Genomic DNA, 24367 nt, shown 5'->3' with positions numbered 1-24367 from the left:
GGCAGAGACTGCTGAACCAGTTATTTTATTTTATCAGGCATTGCTAGCAGAGATACCACTTTCATTTTTGCCAGCATTTGTAGTGTAAATGAGAAGCAACCTATCGTAAAATAACACTAAGAAGATCAAAGGAAGCAATCCCTACTACCAAGCTAAAAAATCATTCTGAGAAAAAAATTTTTTTTTGATTATGGCTAATAATGTAATCAAGCCAGAAACCTACCTAGAAGTTGGAGTTATAGTAAAATTACTACAAATATTACAGGGTATCTAATCGGCATTACAGGGTACAATAATATGGCAAGAAAGTTTTGGATGTATGAAAACAAGGGGCTAATAAAATATTTACAAAGAGCTATATAGTTTTGATTATAGTACCATGTATATTTTCCCCAGAAAACCAAACCAATGTTGCAACTGACGATTTAGAATTAAGGCAGGAAAAGGAAAGAAACAAAGAGAGAAAATCAAAACCCAAAAGGTCGTTTTTAAAAAAAATCATCTTTGATTTCATTCTTTACAGACCAATTACTTTCCTGTCCCCTATGGGGAGGGGGGAAACTTCTTCTTAATAGCAAAATCATTGTAAGACTTTTCTGATTCATTTTATATTTAGCAGATTACAGCTTTAGTCATCAGTAAGAAAGAGCCTCACAAAGTGACAGACCTGAAATCATGTCTTTTGATTGTAATTGACAGAAAAAGCATTTAAGGTAAAGAAAAAAAAATATTTTATTCATCTTTGATTACACTGTGATGTGATTTGGTGACATAATACAGCTGGGAACTGAGGCAAGAAAGGCAATAATTCCTCCTTGAGGGTTTGACATGATGTAGCCCTTTAGTTGTCTTCTTACTAATGCCTCCAGCTACAATAGTCTCCTTGATGGTGGCTAGACAAATAGATATACAGAGTATTAGAATTTAAAAGGCAAACAGCTCTAAAATACCATTTCTTAAGGCAATATATTTCAGCATTAAATGCTTGACAGCTACACATTTGACTGGACCTAAAATTAAATCTATTCAATTTAAACATTTACCATGCAAAAATACCTTCATTTAAGCACCACTTTCTTAAAATAATAGAAAATAAATGGTTTATACACAATAGCTCTCTAAAGATATGTGTATATTTCAACCCATTCATATAAACTGGGGTTTTATTTTTGTAGTTTATTTCACAGTTTTCTTCACTACCTTTTCCTGACTCATTTACTTTTCAGATAGTAAGTTGCCATATATATTTTAAACATTTAACAAAAGACATCTATAAAAATATAGCAGTAAATAATGTCAAGATAGTTGGTAAATTCACATGTAGAGGACTTTATCTACTTTCCTGACAAATATTTATGCCATTAAATACATTTATATTCTAGGATTTGAATGATGAACATGAAGTTTGATTCAATATCTTAATTTTTTTAGTGCAATATTAAAAATAACTTTACTTGTGACTTCTTAATATTTGATTTTAAGAGATCTAATACGTAAACTGTAGAGTGTGTATTTTGTGAGGAAATGAAAAGATATTAGAAAATATTAAAGGAATCTATGAAATAAAATTAATCCGATAATTTTTCTTCACAAATAAAAATTCAAAGAATTTATATTTATATTTTAAAGTCACATAAGACCTGTAAGACTACTAGGCTGGGAAACCTATTGCTTAGCAATAATTTCTAGTGATTAAGAAAAGATCTGAATGTCACAAATATGTGTATGTATAGCCATAAAGAGAATTAAATATATATCCATCAGAGAATGATTTATGATAAAGTTACATTTTCCAAAGGAAGATTATGATTTGTCAGTGCATGATGATATTTATATATGTAAATCAAGTATTTGAATCTGCAAGTTAATTGTGTCTAGAAATGTCAGACTAATTATAAACTCTTATACTGTATTTACCTGAATGCCCCCAAAGCTGTTTAAAAGTAAAAATTTCAATATGTAGAAGGTTGTTCTAGTGAGCATAAATGGATTCTATTAATCATATCTTTAAGGGTAATGTAGATATCCCCTATACAAATACAAGTCAAGCCAGAAAGTTGTTCAGTTTCCCATAAAAAAAATGTCTAATGTTCTTCTAGTTCAGCTCGGAGTTATGAATTACCTTGTTGCCTGTGTGTGCCAAGAGCATATGTCTTATCAGAAGAATAATTTGAGTTACCTAAGGTGGTTTATATAAAATTTAAGACAAGCGATAATTATAGACATTGCTACACATGCTACTCTCCACTCCCATGGAGATTGACTTATATTTTAATTTGTGCCAATATTTGCTCTTAGCTTCACATAAATAATTTTTGAATCCTTGTTGGTCTGTTTTCTCAAGAGTCTCATTTTGATTTTTTTTTTTTACTATGGGACCATACAAAACTTTCAAGAAATAACATACGTGTGTATCAGTTTATGTCCAGTATTAACCTAGAGAGTTTTTTATATTTTTACATAAAAGAAAAATGCTAGTCTTTTGGTTAATGTTCATGTACATATACACATTTATACCTTGTATATTTGTCCTTCTAAGCATTACGAAAGCAAAAGAAGGAGAAATAGTGGCTTACTTGTTGGAAACCTAACCTTCCAGTTTAGTCTTTACCAACTTCATTTTCAGTAAGAATGGAAGATTCAAATAAAATTATTTGAAGTTTCATTTTTCTATTTTTACTTTTCTATTCTATGTGGTTGACCGAGAGGGTAAAACTTTTGCAGAAATTTTTACAAATATTATTCAGAGACTTTTTATACCATGTACTTATCTCAAATTTATGCTTCAATTCATCATCTACAAGACAGTATCATGTAAAAACAGTTTTGGAAAAGCCAAGGTGGCTTAGATTGCTGAACCATTTTAATTAGAAGAATCTTTCACAAAATTGTCTTCATTTTCCAAATTTACTCATGTGAAAATAGTTTTATCAAAACATTTTATTCGGTATCACCATTTATGCATAGTAAAGATAGCATAGTCTAATAAAAAATATGAAAACTTTATTGAGCTATATGCATAATTTTTTATATATGTTTTAAAAAATACTTCTTTAACTAGTATGGATAAAGCAATGTAGAAAAGGAGGAACAAATTAATCCAGTGTCATATCTGTAATACTCAGCTATTTACCTTTTTTTGTATTCAAGACAGATTATAGTCCTAATGCTTTTATTATATTGATTTTGCTCTTTACGGATGGGCAGTGTTTTGTCTGAAAAATTCCCTCCAACCCAGAACTTACATTTTTTCAATAAGAATATTTAAAAATTGTTTTATATGACAGATCCAACTATATCGGGCAATTAACTCATATATAGATTAGTTAACCTTTTTAGAAAAGATTTTTATGCTTCTGGGACTTTGAAAGATATATTGTTTTATAAACATTAAATGCTGACATTCAGTATTTGTTAATGAAATTTTATAATTAAAAAGTCCCTTATAAATAATGACTCCTACTAATTATAAACTGGAAGATTTTGTTATTATTAGTAAGCTTAAATCAAATGAATAAAAATATTTCTCATGAGATTTTTATTTTAAAAAACTAAATTGGAAGTAAGAAAGAAAATAACCTTGACAGTAATCATTTAAATTTGGTTTCATATGATCTGTCCACATAGACTGAAATGAGCATAGAGACATTATCTGCTTCACTAAGAATTTTGTTCTATTTACTTTTATGCAATTACATGTGGACATTACCAAAGAATAAATAAAATAACTTTTTGATAAATTAGTCTCATATGGAAAGGTAGTTTACACTCTTAAACAAATGAGAATCTATTATATTACTGCTCTCAATGGTTTTCCACTCTAAATAATGATTTAAAATATATGATATTCTAATTATATTAAGTGATGTGTATACCATCCTTATCAAATTTAAGAGAAAACATAAAGTGTAGAATGAAAATATTTTGATAATGTAAAATCATGATTTAAAATACTATGCAACAGGTATGCTACTGAATATGATATTAAATATGTTTTGATACTTGATAAAAAGGAAGAGGATGTGCATAGGAGATAGCCAAATTATTAACCACTTTGGACCAATTAATATGAAGATATGTTTCAATCTGTCTGGAGAATGATACTGCTATTTTTCTAAGATATACTCAATTTTATAGTGTTATTTTCTTTCTGAAAATATTTACTACATAAGCTCACTAATGAACTAAGTTATCAGTGACGTTTTGACACAAAAGACAATTTTTTCCACTCTGGATCACTATATCATCTTATATTAATGTAATACTGATAATAGTTGAGTCCAAAAGTGACAGACTAGTGTATGTTTATACTTTTAAATTGTTATTAAATTTACTATGCTAGTTGTGTATTTTTAGGACATATTAAAAATATGTTATAGAAATTTTTTAAAAGTTATGGCAATAAAAATGAAATTCTTAAAATTAACATTTGAATTATAAGCAATTTGGAGGGTAATTATAGTTCACACTCTATATTCAGTGAATTTTGATATATGGATAATTACTCCTAGTAATATTCTTTAGTCAGATTTTTGTAACAATACCAATTTATTGCAAAATTAATTCCTTGGCACAATTGAACATTTAGTGATATGAAGTCAAAGTGAATTGATTTTACTGCAGACCACTTGTGTTCTAGAGTTTCCTATTTTCAAGTACTAATTGGTTATTATAGGTCACTTCAGAACTTAGTTTAAAAATAGATTCTTGCATGGTGCATTTAGTAGAAATAATTTGATATTTTCAGCTCATGGGGTTTTATTTAAATAAAAAAATGGTAAAGTAATGCAATCATCTTTGGTTATAAAAGTGATGGATGAATTGAAAACATTTTTGAATCAGGTCAATGGTACCGATGATTAGTACATTGTTAATCAAGGTCTTCAGATTGCTATCAAATGCTTTAGCTATTTTGCTCAGGCTGGTGAGAGGATCATGAATATTAAATAGATTCAAATGGATGTACTCTCATGTAATATGGAGTACCACAAATGAAAAGACTAAATGAGGGCAGACTGTAACTCTATGTACTAATATATCTCTTAAATAAAGAGGAATACCTAATCAATTTCTTTTCTCATATATAGCAACCAAATAGAATTTCTTTCTTCTTTTCTTTTCTTTCTTTTTAAAATAGTATATATCTTAGTCACATTGACAAACTGGTGGTCATGGTGCATAAAAATGATTTTTTAAAGAAAAGGTTTACATAATAGTTAATAAGGTGTGGTTGATAATAATTAGAATTTAAAAGAAGATGTTGATAAAAGATTAGGATATAATGCTTTTAATTTAAATTGGAGTATGCTTTAGAAGCAAAGAATGGAGATTGTGCTGAGAAATGTCTTCTCAAAAGAGATAAGTTAATTCAGTACTTCATCTTTTTATTTAGCTACAATCTCCTTATGCTTTTTAAATCTATGCTATTAGAAACATGATAGTATATGTTAGAAAGATGTTGATTTTACTGATTAGTAAAAGCAAAATTTTGTTTTCTAAGCCAAAATGGAAGAAAAAGATTTTCCATTGACATTACTAAATGTTTAATTTATTTTGGATTTTAAAAATATGAATAAATAAGTTTGTAAGAAATGATAATGTATATATATAATTAGAACACTGCATATTGTGTATAAAATAGAAATAAAATAATACTCCATTCATGAATGACTTCTAACAAAATTTAATAATAAGGTAATGGTGTGACATATTTTTAGAGTTTAAATTAATATAGTTTATTGTTGAAATTGAATATAGACAAACAAATATATTCATCTAATAGAAACATCCTATTTTGAAAGAGTAACATGCTACCTCAGAAGTTAGTGATCCAGAATAGAATAATTTATTGTGTTATCTGGTTGTCTATTTAGAAAGAAAATTATTTGATTTATGATGGAGAAAAATTTTAGGAGAATAAAATTCTAAGAAAAGACATGTTTTGAAGTGAGAAAAATATGACAATAATGAGTTTTTGGGAAAATCCAGGCTTTGCGAGAGTATCTGGGTGACCCTGAATAGTTTGAAGATGACCCAAGAGGACAGCCTGTCTGGGGTTTGTGATTGAAAAAGGAGGGAATAAAGTAGGGAAGGTGATTTTGGGGAGACAGAGTTCAAATTTTCCTGAGTTCAGCCTTATGAATAAAGGCCATTTGGAAATAAATTTGTACCCATATCATCATAGTCATGATAAGCTATTGAATATGCCAGTATTAAGAATATCCATATGTCAAGTTTACATGAGTAGCCCAAATGAAGTAGGAAAATGGTTGATTATCTATTAAAGTCAGAGTATTCATAAGATTATAGAGTGGCAGAATTGTTAAGTCACAATAGAATTTGGGAAGCCATCTTGTCCAAATGTGTCATTTTTGGGGGGGCTGAGAACAATAAGACACTAATGAATTAAGCATCTTGCTCGAGTTAATAGTAGGAGCAAGATTAGGATTATGTTATTCTCATTTTCAATTCAATCTAAGTTTTTCTCTTAATATTTAACCATATCATCATAGCTTTAGCACATAGCTATAAATTTAAAATATACAAATATATAGTAATTAACAACTATCGAACACAGTCTGAGGAAAATTAGATTACATGAGAGAACATAAAGGAAAGAGTAATTCTGTAAGGATAGTGGTTCCATAATTAGAAAAGACCTCAATAAGGAAGTGATATATAATTCAAAACCTGAAGATGTAATAAAAGGTCCCCAGATGAAGAATGAAGAAAAAATGTCTCAGTGCATGGGAATAGCATGTTGAAGGATCTAATATCTGTTGCATTTTTGATAAACAGAAAGAGTTCAGAATGTACTGAACAAATCTTGGAAATTGATGAGAATTAAAATAATTGAAATTTTATTCTACATGCATTGGAAAGCTATTAAAATGTTTTGAACCAAGCTGCTTAAATGTTGTGATATATTTTTTCAAAGTTTAAACTTATTGTTGTAGAAAAATTGAATTGGAAGCTCATAAAAATGCAGAAAGCAAAATTATTTAGCAAGGTTTTTCAGTCCTACAAATGAGAAATGTTTGTGATTTGGACTAAGCTGGTGCCAGGGGAAACAGAGGGAAATGAATAGAATTAAAATATATGTTAAAAGTTTAAGTAACTTACTTTAGTAATTAGTTGTGATGGATTGGGAAAGGTGCTTAGGAAAATGGAAAAGTCAATTTCTCGTAGGATTCTGTCATTAAAAATATTCAGTGAATGGAAGTTTAATTTATTGAGAAATCAAAGATATGAGAAGAAACAAAGTAGAAAATCAGAAGTTAGTTTTAGATACATCATCTTAGAAATCCGAATCATTGAGTAAAGATACTATTTATGTAGACAGTTGGAAAGAGTAGTCTGAGCTCAGAAGAGATATCTAGATAAAGATAAATTTGAGATAATTTCAATTTGGGGGATAGATATGATTGCCTAGGAAGTGAATATAGAGGGACAAAAGAAAAAGGCCCAGAGTGGAATGCTAATCTCCAAAATATAGATTTTGGTTAGAGGAAAATGAGCCCATTTTAGAGACTAAAGAATAATCAAGAAGGAAACCAGCTGAATTTAGTGTTCCAGAAGAAGCCATGAAAGAGAAATATGACTCAAGAACAACTGTAAATTTGCTTCATGCTGGTGAGAGCGTGTAGTGAATTGAATTGCGTTTTCCAAGAAGGTATGTTTAAGTCCGAACTTCCTTGTACCCGTGGCTGTGACAGGGTTTTTATAGATGTAATCAAGTTAAGATAAAGCCTTTACCTAATTTGAGCAGGGTTTAAATCTAGAAACTGGTATCTTTATAGGAAGAGGAGAGAACAAACGAAAACACAGAGAGAAGTCATGTAAAGACAGAGGCTGAGATTGGAGTGATGTAGCTACAAGCCAAAGAACACAAAGGATTTCTGGAAGCCACCAGAACCTAGAATAGAGACATGGCATGGTTTCTCCAGAAGTAACCAACCTTGTGCCAAAAACACCTTCATTTTGGACTCTTGGCATCCTGAACTGTGGATGAATAATTTTCTATTATTCAGCCACCCAGTTTGTGGCAATTTGTTATGGAAACTTTAAAAAACTAACACAGAAGTCAAACAAGGTGAGGATTAAAAAGTATCTATTGATTAGGCAACATAAAGATAATTTTCATTTTTAGCAAAAGCAGAACAGTCCCATGAAGTGTGAGGTGTGGAACCCACATTAGAATGGGCTTAAAAATGAAAAACAGGCGATGAGGAGTTAGTGAATGTAAATAGGTTTTACTTGGAATACTTGTTTTTTAAGATAAAAAGAGGGATAGAATATATATGTGTGTGTGTGTGTGTGTGTGTGTGTGTGTGTGTGTGTGTATACTAATGATAAGGACATAAAGATATAGTAAAGGATTAGAAGTTGAAGAGCTTAAGAGAAGGATGATTGACAAAAGGAGGGCTCTATAAAGACAGGAGGGGAAGGGGTTCAGGTAATTGGTGATCTCTCCATTTTAATTAGAAAGAGGAAGAGAAAGTGCCAAGTTAGCTGTATTTCTATGGTGGAAGGATGAAGAATGTTATATCTAGTAGCTTTTATTTTCTTAATTAAGAATGTTGTAAGATCACCTGAGTTAAGGGAATAAAGGGAAGTTGGGTATTTCAGAAAAACAAAGAAGGTATAAAATTATAGGTATAAGGAGGGGAAAGCAAACTGGTAAAATTACTAAGCAGAATGTAATATTGATTTGAGGGTAGGGTCAAGAATTGATAAAACCACCTACCCAGCTGGGGATCATAAGCTAAGATTTGAAGAGATTTTTGAGAGTTCAGTGTCTATTGCGTATCTCCCTTTATGTTTAATCCTTTTTATTAGCAATTATCTTAAAGCATCCTGGTTCTCTAAAACAACACAAGTAAAGATTCTGCAGGCACCAAGAAAAAATGGAAAATGGTCAGCAGTTTTGCTAGCTCTTCTATTGCCATTCATTGAGCTCTCAATGATTCGGTTTGTACCTATTAAAATAAAGTTAATATGGTAATACCCAATAGTCAAAGCTTAAGAAAAAATAACCCAGGGATTAATGAATATATAATAAAAAGCTATAAACATAATTCAGAGTACCAGTAGTGTGACTCTTAGACTATTCTTGCTTTTGTAGGTTTTATAAGCAGTTCAGTATATATTTGAGAAGGGATGGTGAAAAATCAAAAAGCCCTGAAATTCCTGAAAATATTGGGAAGTTAGTATTTTGAGAATCTTTCAAAAATACAATAAAAAATGACTTTAAACCCTTGATTGAAAAGTATACTACCACGATGTAGTGTAGACTATCAATAATTTATTTTGAAAGCTGTAATTCACTTTAGACATTATCATTTGAACCGTTGGATGCTTTAAACTATAATGATTGGCTCTAAGTTACAATGTGAAATAAACTGAGAACATTACTTCTTAATAACAGAGTAAGAAAAAAAAAATAACAGCGGTCAGAAGTAAAATGTATGAAGTTTAAGTCCAAAGCACCTAATGACATAAATCAGGATAGCAATTTATTATTAAAAACATTGAAATCCCTGGGCTACTAATGAATAGGGGAGAAAAAAATTACATACAATAACTGTGATATTTCAATATTTTAAAAGGTTTAAGGTGTTATGTGCCTTAGGTAAATACTGTGGAACAACAACAATAACAAAAAAAAAAAAGAAAGAAAGAAAGAAAGAAAAAGAAAAAGAAAATGATAGATGTAAATCCTATGTCTTGAGCCATTAGATAGAATTTAATAAGGTTTCTAGGCTGTTTTAACTTAGTCTAGTGTGTACGTTTGTAATTTAGAACGGAGGTTCATTTAACCTGGGGGTTCACAAAAATAGAGATCTAAAGAACATTAATGTCACCTATTCCCTAACTCACAATATTATCCTCAAACAGTACTAAAGATTATGTGGGAATAAAGAGATTTAGTTTTCATTTTACTATTTTCAACATGATTATTTCGGTATAGGATTTTTACTATGAAAGGCCATCAGGATTGCTTAGGTATTACTGAAGATGATAGAGAATAGGAACTGAATACTTAATAGCAGATAAAGCCCCACGTGTGCCCTAGTCCTAGTGATAGCTGGTTGAATTTGGAATATGTAAAGTTAACATATGCTACTTTGCCAGAAGGACTTCTGTTAAAGTTTTTAGAGCAATTCTCCAGAACAATGGGCTCATTATTTTTGCCTGATTAAAATGGGGAAGCAAACAGTGGAAACTAAAATAGCAGGGTGGTATCACATGACAACCCCTTATTATGTCCTTTAATTTGTTTCCAGGTTTCTGGAAAGCAACTCACCACTGCTGAGGCCAGGTTCTATGAGTTTCCACTCATCTGAACTGTACCTGGGCTATGTGTTGGACCACAGATTTTAGGTAGAAGAAAAAATACATGACTGCTGAGGTGAGAATTGAATATTCTATAGAAGGATTAAGGAAACTGGAACTGTTTAAGGGGAGAATTGTGAACTGATAGGAAAATTTGAAATGAATATTTCTAATGACATCTTTTTCTTGCAGGGCGAGGAGTTTAAGACTTAGGGTGAAGAAAAATGGAGGAACAGTAGGAGGCAGGGAGGAAGAGGAGAAAGTGTTGAGGGAAGGAAAGGAAAGCAGGGTATAGAAAGAGAGAAAGAAAACTGAGGAGGGAATGCAGTAAAGAACACTGATCAATGCTTGGGAGTCGATCTCCCATTTAAAACCTCTCATTTAAATGAACTTTAATCACAAACTCTATAGTCACCTCAAAGCAGGGCAAAAGAGTTTGTTCAAATTTGATATCGTAGAGCTTAAATTTTTTTCTTCCGATAAATGTTTAATATGTACAATAAATACATCATTTCTGTTATTCAGGAATATATATATATTCCTGAATTATATATATATCCCTGAGTTATATATATTCTTGAATTATATATATATATATTTTATATATATATATTTTTTTCTTTTTTCTTTTTTCTTGTTAGAAACAATGTACATTTGCTTTCAGGTATTTCTATTTAGTAGGTCTACAAAGAAAGCCTCAGTTGATTAAGAAGATTAATAATCAATTTGGGAGAGAAATCTACTTTGTAATTTAAAACCTTTCTAATGAATTTTTGCACATCTTTTATATTGGAAGGCCTTTATTAAGAAATGTATGTAGACCGCAGAGGAGCCAACAGAGGGAGCCCTGCATGATCTTTTATTGTAAGAGATTAAATTTGATTGCAGCACATTATTCTCATTTTTTTAAAGGTTCCTGATTTTTTTTTTTTTAGCTTAGGAAGTTTAATAATTTAATAGACTTTATCGTGTAAAATAATTGTCATTTATCGTTTAAGTTTAAGAACACCTTCCTCTCTCTGACCCGCATGTTCTCTTTTACTTAATATAATCATCTTCAGAAATGTTTCATTATAGAAAAGTTCATAAAGCCCCAGTGAAATATCATGCTTGGGTATGTTGTGCTACTGATATTTGAATTATTTAAAAAGTAAATTATATCATATATTCAAATTGAGTGTGTATCCTTCTTGCTTTATCCTTTGAATGGCCATGGGTGCTGGAAACTAGTATAACAGTGGCATGTTTTCTAGGAGCATTTATGTTATGCTGTGGAAAGTAATTTAAAACATTAATTATATTAAAATAAACTCAAAAGTGTTATAGGAATGGAATATAAAACTAGCTTATATTTTAAAAATAACACGTGACACTTTAAAGAAATATTTGGATTGGGGCAGATATTGACTCTTTATTTTTATGGATTCTTGTGCAAGAAAGTAAGATAAGCCCTGCTACCTGGTCCAATAATTGTAACTTGTAAGTACCTTCTATGTAACTAGATTATATTGACCCTTCAAAAGAGTTGCCCTCATTCAAGGACAAACATTTTTCACTCGAAAAAGTAGTTTGCAGCTGATTACTCAAATAAGTAAACTTAGAAAATCAAAACATTTCCTTAGTAACATAAATAATGTAGGCAGGCAGCTAATAGATTATTATAACATAGATGTCTTCAGCTAAAAGCACTATTCACATTTATTACTCTTACTCCAATTTCTCAATATTTGTCTTCTCTACTCTCTTATTACCAGCTGACTCCAGCAGACAGTAAGTACAGAGAGACAGGAAAATATAGTTAAGTAGCCTTGACATTTTAAATTCTTATAATAATACAATTTCTTAGTATATTTTTATTTCACTGTATACAGATGGAGTATAAATAGCAAATTTTTTATAGGAATTCTTAAGAGAAAATGATAATGATGTATAAAATGGATAATAAATTTAGATTTCTGCAAAGGCAGTAGACACTCTATTGATTTTTCTTTTTTCTTTTTGTAGCCTCTGCTATTATAGTCTAAGTACATTAATAAAGAATAGGAAATGACAACCCTTTAAAATTTATCATATGCTTGCAAATATTAAAAAAACCTATTTTTTCATACACTATTCTTTTCTAAATTCTTACATAAAGATAAATGTAGTTCTTTTGTTATTTAAATATGTTTAAAGCAAGTCAGTCCCTCAGAAAATTAATATTAGTTTCCTTTTTCTAAATATTAGGACTTTCTTAATCCCATCAAAAGGAAATGCATTTTAAACCTTCTTAAATTTAATAGGGTTATTATTTTGCATTGTAAGCAACTCATGTAAGTAATCTTCAGTCTGACAGCCTGGCACCATTAGAGACTGGTTAAATCAAATATTTCTGTGACCTATAATTTCAAGAGCAGAATTCTAGTTCTGATTTACAAAGCTTTTCTGTATCTTGTCTTCTAGGTAATTTTCAACTCACAAAACCAACGTCGGTTCCTGTCAAGTCTTCTCTCTTACACAATCTCTCAGAATTAATGTGTATCCTCTGAACTAGGATCTGCTATTAAAGTGCTTTTTTCTTATTCCAAAGCATTATGTGGATTTTTCTGCCTTTAACCATTGGTGTTTAGGAGGATGTTTAGTCACATGACATAGCAATCCTTTCATATCTCCTCCTTTTTTTCCTCTGAAGCTGCAAAGGAATGTGAAATGACACACAGCTTACATCTGCTCTCCATGCTTCACCACCTCTCAGCTTCCCAGACCACATGCCTTTGTTCTTCCTCCTAATTCATGAGTACTGGCGTTTATAGCATTCTTTCTCACACATTTGTCATTCTATCTCTTTCATATTGATATTTCCATTTTTCCTTCAAACTTCAAAGTTCTTCACTTATACTTTGGATAATGCTAGTCAGAGTAATATTAAATAAAACTAAATGAGTTTTTCTCCCTATAAAATAATGTTGCAGGTGTTACTCTGCTGAGAGATGAGACCAATTTCTTTTCTCAGTTTTGAATGTGTGTTGAAGTAAATAAATGCCTAGCTGGTTAGAAGACATTGCATTGTCCTGTGCATTCTTTTCAGTTAAAAATTTTTACCACACATTTTGGGGGAACTGTGATGCAAAAGCCAGAAAGTGCTGTTTTAGGCCTTTACCTCTCTTTATTCAATGAGATTCTCTAAGCTTATATTTTTCTTATTCAAGAGTGTTTTTTCTTCTTTTACTGAAACTATTCCAGCAGAATTTACGGGTGCCCTTTATCTACAGAGTAAATGGCTTCCCTCTTGGTCATTAATTTGACTGACATTGACATTTGACATTGTTGCTCACATTGAAAGTCTCTCTACCTTTTGTTTTCCTGTTCTTCTTTTCTTATTTCTTCTCTACTATATTTTTGGTTCTCTTCTGTCTTTCACCACTTAGTGAAGGAATTTTTCAGGGTTTTATTCTTGCCTTTATTTCTTCTCTCTACATTTTCTCTTGACTATTTTATTACTTTTACTGCTTTGATTTGTTTTTATATAGTGTTTCTAAATTGATATCATCATTCTTGAGTGTTCTGCTAACTATAATTCCAGTGGCTTATGACATACTCCTTCGATGAAGTTATATTAGCATCTTAAACCTAGAATATTTTCAAATAATTCATTTCCTAATATCTAATTTTTAGAACCCACTCCTATTTCTTATTGACAGGTTATTTTTTTGTATTGTAACTTCCCTTCTCCAAAACTACTAGTGGCTTCTGAATACCTTCTTGTTTTTCTCTTAACATAAACTAGACTTTCCCTCCTTTATTCTTTGCTTTATATTAGTTCTTGTCACCACAGTGCCTTCCCTCTTATAAAAATCTTGTTTTCAAAGTTCAGTTAATACTTATTTTATCCTTAATCTTTTCAATCAGACGTAATTTTTCTACTCTTATGATAGGTATGATAACATAATATACATGAAATCATAGTTGTATAAGCAGATTTCATTGATTTTAAGATGCACAGAAACTCCAGAATAATGTTGGATAGAAGTGGTAAAAGTGGACATACTGTCTTGTTCCTGATCTTAAGGGGAAGCATTTAGTCTTTCACTGTTAAGTATGATGTTGGCTGTTTTTTCGTAGTTGGCCTTTGTCAGGTTGAGAAAGTTTCTTTCTATTCCTAGTTTGTTGAGTGCTTTTTTTTCATAAAATAGTGTTTGGGTTTTTATCGAATGCTTTGTTTTATATCTATTCAGATGATTGTATGGATTCTGTGTGATCTGTGTGATTCCACAATAGCCAAAGAGTCTTAGGAAAAAAAATTGGAAGAACACACTTCCTTCTTAATTTAAAAATTTAATAGCTTTGTATTAAGAAATCAAGGCAGTTGATATTAGCACAAAAATAGATATATAGACCAATGAAATAGGATTGAAAGTCCAGAAAAACCTCTTACATATATGATCATTTGATTTTGATAAGTGTACCAAGACCTTTCAATGGAGAAAGGATATTGTTTTCAATGAATAGTGCTAGGAAAAGTCAATATTCACAGGCAAAAAAAAAAAATCAAGTGAAAATCTTATTTTATGCTATATACAGAATGAACTCAAAATAGATTATAGACCCAAATATAAGAATTAAAACTATAAAGCACTTAGAAGAAAGTATAGGAATAACTTTTAATGACCTTTTACTAATAATTATTTCTTAAATATGACACCAAAAAGCACACAGAAAATAAAAAAAAAGAAAAAGTACATAAATTGGACTTTATCAACATGTAAAACTTTTGTTCTTTAAAGGACACTATCAAGGAAGTCAAGAGACAACTCACAGCATGGAAAGGAAACATTTTCAGATCATGTTACTGATAAGCGATTTGTATTCAGAATACACAAAGAACCCTTATAATTCAATAATAAGTCAGATAAACAATTTAAAAAATGAGAAAAATATGAAAAGACATTTATCTAAAGAAGATATATAATGCTGAAAAAGATACACAAAAGATGGCTCAACCTCATAAGGCATTAAGGAAATACCATGGTATAACCATAGAATAGCTGAAAATGATGTTAATAATAAGTGTTGATAAGAATGTGGAGAAAATGAAATTCTTATACATTGCTACATAAAATGTGACACTTTGAAAAACATGTTGGCAGTTTCTCAAATGGCTAGACATAATTATCATGTGACCCATTAATTCTTACCTGCAGAAATGAAAAAGAATATATTTACACTAATATTTATACATGAATGTTCATGGAAGTATTATTCATAATAGCCAAAAACGTGGAAATAATTCAAATGTCCATCTATTGATAAAGAGTAAACAAAATATGGTATATTTGTGTCATTGGAATATTACTCAGCTATAAAAATAATTATGTCCAGATACATTTCACAACCTTGAAAACCTGGATGAACCTTAAAAACATTTTGCTAAGTGAAAGAATTTGTATCTATATGGGGTTTTCTTTATTGGATCATTCCTATAGGCATACAGATATGCCTTACATCTATTAATAAAATCCCTTCTTTGATCCCCCAGTGTTCCTCTCGGTGCCTCATCTCAATTTTCCACATTCTCAGCAAAATACTTCAAAATATTTTCTATACTCACTAATTCTGCTTCTTTCACCTCGATTTTCTCACTTATCTACTTTAGTCTCTTAAAATAAACCATGGCATTGCAATAGCTCTTTTTAGGGTCGTCATCAACTTTTGACAAAGACCATAATTACTTTTCTGTTATTATATTAACTTCTCAGTAACATTTAATATAGTTGATCACAGTTTTCTTTTTTTTCTTTCTTTCTCTCTCTCTCTTTCTTCCTTCTTCCCTCTTTTCCTTCCTTCCTTCCTTCCTTCCTTCCTTCCTTCCTTCCTTCCTTCCTTCCTTCCTTCCTTCCTTCCTTCTCTTTTTCTTTCTTTCTTTTTTTTTATGGCCTTCTTCTTGACACTGTATTTTCAGGCTTTCATATAATTGCCGATCTGTTTTTTCCCCTACCTCACTGACTGCTCAGTATCCATTTCTTTTGCTACCTCTTACTTATCAACCATGCCTCCAAAAGTTGATGTGCCAGGGTTTTATCATTGTTCTTTACTTTTTGTTTTCATGATTCTTCTATGTGATCTCCAGTCCCATGACTTTACCTATCAGCCTTAGTTCAAGGGACTCCATATCTAGCCAAACATCTGAATGGGAGGAGGCTAAATTTCCCCAAGGATAAACCTCTGAAAAGGAATGCACATGTGAGTCATCAGTTGAAGAGCCTACAGCAGCTGAGGGAGGAAAACTCTCAACTAAGCCAGTAAAAGTGATTCCAGGAAACCCAACCAATGGCAGTTACTACACCATCCATATGAAATGGCTCCTAATTTTTATTTTCAGCTCTATCTTCTCTTCTGAGCCCCAAATATATATCCAACATGGCCATTGAGTTTCTAATAGATATCTCAAATTAAATTCGCCAAAACAGTATGCCCCACCTCTTCTTCAGCCCTTCTATCCACTCCATTTTCCAAACCAGTGTTCCTTATTTCAGACAGTGGCAGCAGCATTTATTTAGTTGTTCTAGTGAAAATATTTGATGTACTCCTTTCTTTCTCTCAAACTCTTCACATCCAATCAATTAACAAGCTCTATTGACTATAACACAAACATTCAATGAATACGATCACTTTTATTATTTTTGTGACTATAATTCAAACTGTTGCCTAAATATTCCCCTAAGTAATCTTTCTGTACATTTGCCTTTCTTTTGGGAGCAATAGGTCGTTGAGTAAATTTTCCAAAGTATAAATCAAATTTAGCACTTATTATACCCCATTATTATATTTAACTTATTATATGTCTAATACTTGTCACTACTCTCTTTATTTCCCAGTGGTTAAAGCATAAAAATATTTAATAAAGTTAATTTTTGTAAGTAATGATAAAAGGCCAAAAATATCCCTCGTAAATTGTGCAGAAGATTGCATTTTTATTCCCAGAAGAGGAGACTCAGGAACTGGTTTAATTATCACGTCCAAAGTGATACAGCTAATAAGTTGTTAAGCCTCTTTTTGAACACAGGAAGACTGGCCGAAGCTGACTTTTTATAGGAAAATACTATTTAATATTTCATAGAAGTGTTAGAACCATCTTGGTAGGTCAAAGTTCTATATTAACTGAAGTTGTATTTAATTTATAATTTAATTTGGGGACGTGAACTTATATCTCTATAATATTAATATTATAGTGTAATTATAATATTGATAATTTATTATTATCAATGAAATGTGTCTCTTAATGAAATTTTATATTGTAGCATTCAATAAGTATTCTTTGTACAAATAACTTTAATATTTATTACAGAATACTTCATATGTATTTTTTCCAGCTTTATTGAAATATAATAAACAATTAGTTGCTCCTATTTACATTGTACAATTCAATGAGCTTTTTTAAAAATTATAGTTGGCATACAATAATATGTCAGTTTCAATTGTACAGCATAGTGAGTCTTGGCACTGCTCAGCAGGAGTATGAGACACACCTGGATGTGGCTTGGGTGGGGGCGGGGGGAGGTGTTGGCGAGAGTTGAGGGAGGTGGAGTTTCAGGGAATTCTCTGTGTGGAGCAACCTGTTATTCAATTTAATGAAGTCTCAGCTATGATGGTGCTGTGTCTTCACACTGGGAGGGGAGAGGTCTCAACAGAGGAACACTAGATACTGGGGGCACTTCTGCCTGGGAGAGATCCTCGCCTTTGGCCCTCACTCTGACAACTCAATATCCTCCTATAAGTCCTTAGTGTCCCCTGTGCAGCCAACTTGGCGCTGGTGCTTAGAGAGAGCAGGTCCATCACCGTGAAAGTCTACTCGGGAACATTATCCCTTTAAGAGACAACTGCAGCTGTGGGCTGCTGCAGTCTCTGCCCCAGTCAGCTGCCGGGGACTGGGCTGCCTCGTGTCTTCGCCCTCTCCTACTTTCTACTGTTGCAGGGTGATTTCTTATTTCTCTTCCTAGTTGTAGTGCTTCTGTTCATCGATCCCGGGCAACTTTGTATGCTTTTTGCTTTGTGTTTCTGTAACAATTTTGATCTGATCCCAAGAGGGATGAACAAAGCCTCTATCAACTATGCCATTTCCCCTCCCCCCTTCCATATATATTTTTTGTTATGTTTAATTGTAATCATTTTTCCTTATTGGTGTTGCTGGCACTTAAGAATTCTCTTGATTATTATAGTCATCTTCAGCCCTACAAACTTGCTGAGCTCTCTTGTTGGTTGTAATATTTGATTATAGGGCTAATTCATTCACTCAACATATTTTAGTGGGGTCTTTTCCAAATGTTAGGTGTTATTATAGATGATGGAATAAATAAGTAAATAAATAAATCACATAAATGAGTATAAGTTAGGTTATTTCTTATAATCAATTCTTGTGTATATAATGGCAATTTAGTTTTTTTCATGTTAATTTTTATACTTCATTTCTTTTTCTTGCTTTATTGCATTGGATGAGATTCTTATTCAAATGTGCAATCAAAATGGATACTGTAGGCATCTGTGTCTTTTTCTGATTGTGAAATTACACCTAAATTTTTACCATTAAATATGACATTTGCTGTGGAATTTTGGTAGATATTACTTATTAGGTTAAGTACTTTTTTCCCCTCTTAGTAGTTATGAATATGTGTTGAATGATGCAGAATTCTATTCTGTAATTATTGATATATGCATGTGGTTTTTCTTTTTCATTTTGTAAAATGGATTATATTAAAAATGTTTAATGTAAATCAGCTTTATTTTCTTGGAAATATGTGTGTGTGTGTGTGTGTGTGTGTGTGTAGTACCCCATATAAATGTCTTAAATTTTTGACAGATTTATTAATATTTTCTTTAGTAATTTTGCAATTATAATAACTGAGACTAGTCTGTGAATTTTCTTGTTTTTACTATCATTTTCCAGATTTGTTAATAAGTGTATACTAGGTTCCTAAAGGAGTTGTAGGCCTTTTGCTCTTTTTACACTTCCCCTAAATATTTGTTACCTAAAAATTTAGTAAAACTTACCTTAAATGTAATATCTATGATATTTAATTCAATGGACAAACAGCAACCTAGTGTACATCTGTAATCCTACCTTCCCCACTAGGCTCTGTTTTCATTTGCTCAGCAGCCTACTAAACTTGAATGTCCCATTATCACTCTCACCCCCATCATAAAGTTTGGATGTTACACTGTTATTTTATATACATGTATATATATATGTATATATAATTCTTATTGTAGGTTCTTATTACATGTTTGTTTAATTAAAGTTTATTTTTAATTTTCATTATCTCTTCTTTCCAAAGCCTGCCACTCACCAACTTAATTTCTTCCTCTGATATAGAACCTGAAACATTTATAAACCTAGAAACTTCTTTTTCGCCATCCTCTTAGATTTGATTTGTTTTCGCATCTGGTTGATTCTTTCTTAGTAATTGTTTTTAAATCTATCATTATTTTTCTCCTTGGTACATATAACTTTATCCCTGAGTTGCTTCACTCACCTCAAATTATTATACACATTCCAGTCCAACATATAAGCCATCACAAGATTAGTCTTCTGAAAAACCCAAACCACCATGTTATATCTTTACTTACAAAACTCAAGAACTCTCTATCCTATCATAGGTTAATAATTTTTCTCTGACTTCCCCCAGCACTTTTCCTCCCTAATCAATTGCATTAGTTGATTTTATTATTATAAGTTTCTGTTGCTATGTATCTGTAGTTAATTTTTTCCAATCTATTGTAAACAGGGGAAAGACTGTTTTATTTATTATTATTATTATTATTTGTTTGTTTATTTTTTATTCACTGAAACTTCTGCCTGAGAACTTGACATGTATTGCTATTCAATAATGTACTGTTTGTTTGATTGATGAATCACTTGTCTGCCTGATTAGCTCAGTTGTTAAGTGCAGGGTGCTAAAGAGGTCAGGGTCATAGATTAAGCCCTATGTGGATCAATTAGCTTTGGCTAATTTCATAACTCCAAATCAACATTCCCAGAAAGCATGTGTTTGAACACAAAAGGGGGAGCAAAGCAGAGGTTGAACATTAGGCTAGCATAATTCCATCTCACTACTAAAGGTAAAAAGCTCTAAAAGAAAGGGTTCTACACTACATCTTTAGGTATAAAAGATAGTCAGGTCTCAGCTTATGCAATAGTCCTGGGTCTAATTTTCAGAATTTTTTTTCTTTCATCATTCAGGTAAAAATCAGTAAGATACTTACTTTGTTTAAAAATAATCTCAAAACCTCATTAGTGAAAGTTATATGAAGATTAAGTTTTCTGGTTAAAAGATTTATTTAAATTATTGCTGCGATAGTCCCGTCTATTATTTTATAACAATCTATTTCATGTTGGATCTACAAATATTCAAAAGCAATGTACTTTATCATCTATTTTTGTGTCCCTCAGAAAAATTATATCCAAACTATTTTTTTTCTAAATTTCTATTTTTGAGTTTAGTAGATATCTATCTATAGTACAAATTAATTGGTCTCAATATTATGAGTTGTTTTCACATAATGTATGTTTAATAATAGTCATTAATTTTTACATTTAGTATAAGAAAAATCCATAAACACTATTAAAACTAAAATCTCTATGGCACAAAGAAGGCCAAAGGAACATATCTAATCTGGTTTTCTGATTGATTAATATTGCCTTTCTTTTAGCTTACAGGAAAAAAACAAAACAAAACAAAACATAAAATAGCCACTTCCTGGTTTACCAAGAACTAACTAGTCCAATGACTTATTCCTTTGAAATACTTTTTTTTTTTTTTTTTTTTTTTACCTAGCAAACTATGTTACTTCTCTGCTTTTAGGTCTATATTACTAGTCCTTATTTAATGTTAGGACTATCTGCCTCATAGCCTAAGTTGATCAGAAATTTTTCAGAGAAAGAGAAAAGTGTTCACATGAATTTGTTTTGGATTATCCTCATCTGTTTGAAAAGTACAGCATATTGATTAATAACATAGGCTCTGACTTGCTATTTTTCAAACCTGATTCTGTTGCTTAATACATGTCTGATCTGGAGGCAAGTTATTTAACTTCTCTGTTTGTCCAAATGAGGATAGTAACATAATTGTACCTACCTTATAGGACTATTCTGTGTCTTAAATGGTTTAATACAGGTAAAGGGCTTTGAACTGTGCCTGACAAATAAGAGATACTCAGTATATGTTAGCTAATGGTAGTAACACCATAATCCTTGTTGGAAACCACTTAGATGGTCATCACTTCACCTGATTCTTTGTCCCAGTGATATTTCTCTGTGTTCTGGACCTTACGGCTTGCATAGTCCAGTTATCTTCTAGCTCAGCCTTCCCAAGTGCACAGGAAACAAATAGCTAATCTCCTGCATATCTCTGGATTTTGAACAACTATTAATATTGACGATATAGTGGTTTAACAATAACTGATCTTAGATTTATAATTCTTTGGATATAGAAAACCAAAAAACATAAAGGACTATAACTCTCAAAGCCACCAATGTTTCTAGAAAGAAAAATAAACACATTTAGTATATAGAATATTAATTACATTTTAGTTTTTCATAGAAAGCACTCTGTAAACTTTATGTTGGGGTTACAACAGGGAACAAAACAGATAAATCCACTGCTCTCAAGAAGCTTATATTCTAGTGGAGTCTTGGAGACATGCAATAAAAAAATGTAAATGAAATAGATTTTGTGCTATAAGGAAATAAGTGTAAAGAGAAGAAAAGTAAAAGAGATAGAGTGTGTCTAGAATGGGAGAGGGATAGCATTTACAATAGAAGGATGGTTTCAATTCAGTTTTTAGATTGAGTTACCAAAGAATTTTACACTGAAAAGATGAATTTGAAAAAAGATCTGAAGGAGATGAGACAGTGAGCTATAAAGATCTTGGGGAAGTAACTTCCTGACAGAAGGAATAAAAGTTCAAAAGCCTGAGGATGAATTGTGTCCCTTATGTTTGAAAAACACAATGTGGCCGAAGCAGAATTAGCAATTATTAGTGTAATAAGATATAAATTCAGAGACACAGTGGAAGTCAGACCATGTAAGTTGTTGGGTATAAATATGTCATTTCTCTTTATTTTTCAATTAATTATTCTATTATTATCTTTAAGTACATTGACTCTTCTCATTTCTACTCCATTTTTAAATGATTCAAGAATTCCAAGGAGTTACCCAGTTCCAGGAATGTGGTTGCCAGTTTTCTCCTATGCCAGAGGGATCTGGACCCTCATTAGTAACTGTCTGTGTTTCTAATAGCTTCTACACTGTCCTGCTTTTCCAGTGCAGTCTTCTCAGTTCTGAGAGACGCTCTCAGACATACAAGGCCTGTCACTGCCTACCTATAACAAGGCTTGTGCTTGGACTCAGAAGATACTGTGCTCCTAGTTCACGGCTGCATACCTAGGTATAGTTTATCAAATCATTTCACCTGTACCAGTGTGGCTGGGTTCGGCAGGGTAACTTCCAATAGGGGCCTCCCCCTGATTCTGAGTCCCTTGACATAAGTCTGTGTGGCTGGCAGAAACTCCCCTGGCTGATGTGCTGCCTTGGTGTGTATTTATAAAAGCATTTCTTCATTGGCTTAGTGATTAAGTGACATCCTTGTGAGATTTAGGAAAAAGTCTTTCCTATCGGTATAAACCCATGGAAGGCTGAGTGAGCATGTGCTGAATTTCAGCTTCAATTCACCACCTCTCCAATTGTTACTGTATGTTGGACACAATCCACCTAACCTTAAATGATGGTGCTGGCTTAACTTTCTCGTTAGGTCTTGGGACTTCTATATAATTATATTCAGTCCTTGTCCAGTTATGTTTCCAGGAGCTTCAGGGAGCATCGAACTTGAAAACAAGGAGAGGCTATTATACTTGAATAACAAGACAATTGTTGTATCCTTAATTTTTCTTAAACAAGGGAAATTGGTGGCTTTTAATTATCAGACCTCTGAGGCTTGCATTTTCACTCTCTCTTTAGTGAGTACCTTATTTAAATACTAATTCATATCTTTTTTTTTTTTAATCAGTCTTGCTAAAGTTTATCCTGTTTTTCATTTTTTCAAAGAATCAGGTTTTGGTTTCATTAATATTCTCTATTGTATTTTGTTTTGGTTTTCGATTTCATTAATTTCTGTCATTATATTTATTGTTCCCTTCTTGCTTTGGGTTTATTTTGCCCTTTTTTTCTTAACATGAAAACTTAGATTATTGGTTTGAAATTTTTATTCCTTCTAATGTAAACATTTGATGCTTGTTTTAGTGGCATCTCACAAATTTTCTGTTATGTTTTTCTCTTTGTTCAGTTCAAAATATTTTCTAATTTCTCTATAGACCTCTTTAATCTATAAATTATTTAGTAATATGTTGGTTAACTTCCAAGTATTTGGAGATTTTTCTTTATCTTTTGGTTATCAATTTCTGGTCTAATTTTATTATGTTCAGAGAACATACTTTGTTTCCATTAAATTCTTTTAAATTTATTAAGATTTCTTTTAAGTCTACAGCCATGCTAGCCTGAACAAGCCTGATCTGATCTTGGAAGCTAAGCAGGGTCAGGCCTGGTTAGTACTTGGATGGGAGACCACCTAGGAAGACCAGGTGCTGTAGGTGTAAAAAATAAGGGCTTATAAACTGACAAGGTCCTTGTAATCTGTGAGGTCAACCAGAGGTTGCCTCGCCTAAAAAAATTTTTGTTTTATGACCCAGGGTATTGTCTAGTTTGGTAAATATTCCATGGAAGTTGAAGCAAATATTTATTTTGTTGTTGTTGGATGGAGTGCTCTATAAGTATAATTTAGATGTAGTTGGTTGATTGTGTTGTTTAGTTCTTCTATATTCTTGCTAATTGATTATTGACAGAGATGTCTTAAAATCTCCAATATTAATGTGTATTTATCTGTTTCTCCTTTTAGTTCTGGCAGTTTTGCTTCATGTATTTGAAGCTCTGTTTTCATGAGTACTCACTTTCAGGATTATTATGTCTTCTTTGTGAATTGATTCTTATCATCATTATTGTTCATC

The 24367-nt window shown here is 31.5% G+C and overlaps 1 pseudogene; it reads left to right on the top strand.

Annotated features, from left to right (window-relative positions):
* Positions 1-23842: 23842 nt before the first annotated feature.
* LOC118601879 lies at positions 23843-23956 on the top strand (annotated as a pseudogene).
* The last annotated feature ends 411 nt before the right edge of the window (positions 23957-24367 follow it).

The sequence above is a fragment of the Rousettus aegyptiacus genome, unplaced genomic scaffold, assembly GCF_014176215.1.
Source record: "Rousettus aegyptiacus isolate mRouAeg1 unplaced genomic scaffold, mRouAeg1.p scaffold_m13_p_4, whole genome shotgun sequence".
NCBI classification, from domain to species: Eukaryota; Metazoa; Chordata; class Mammalia; order Chiroptera; family Pteropodidae; genus Rousettus; species Rousettus aegyptiacus.
This window is presented reverse-complemented; position numbering and strand designations above follow the sequence as displayed.